Source organism: Gavialis gangeticus, unplaced genomic scaffold, assembly GCF_001723915.1.
Source record: "Gavialis gangeticus isolate Ggan-Ray unplaced genomic scaffold, GavGan_comp1, whole genome shotgun sequence".
NCBI lineage: Eukaryota > Metazoa > Chordata > Crocodylia > Gavialidae > Gavialis > Gavialis gangeticus.
This window is the reverse complement of record NW_017729006.1, coordinates 35,061,032-35,061,273: the sequence shown is the minus strand read 5'-3', so window position 1 is coordinate 35,061,273 and position 242 is coordinate 35,061,032. Positions and strand designations below refer to the sequence as shown.

At 40.5% G+C, this 242-nt stretch overlaps 1 protein-coding gene across 1 annotated transcript in view; it reads left to right on the top strand.

The window, feature by feature from the left end:
* Nucleotides 1-242, top strand: part of EGFR (epidermal growth factor receptor) — a 319,504-nt gene that overhangs the window by 301,788 nt on the left and 17,474 nt on the right. The gene's annotated exons all lie outside the window — the stretch shown is intronic.

Here is a 242-nt window from a genome sequence, read left to right as displayed (position 1 = left end):
ATATGTTGGGGTGGTTTCTTTTGGCAGTGTTAACAACCCTTACCAGTTGGGGATGAGCTGTTTAAAGACTTAAAGGAAAATGTGATGGTGGTCCATCTTAATGGCAGGGGGAAAGTGGGGGTGGGAGTTTGAAGGAAAGTATTCCCCTCAGTGCTCTGTCTTCATGTTAGTATGATTTTTTTGGTTCTATATTCATAGACTGAAATGGTTCTTTTTAAATCTCTGTTTTAACACACGCACAC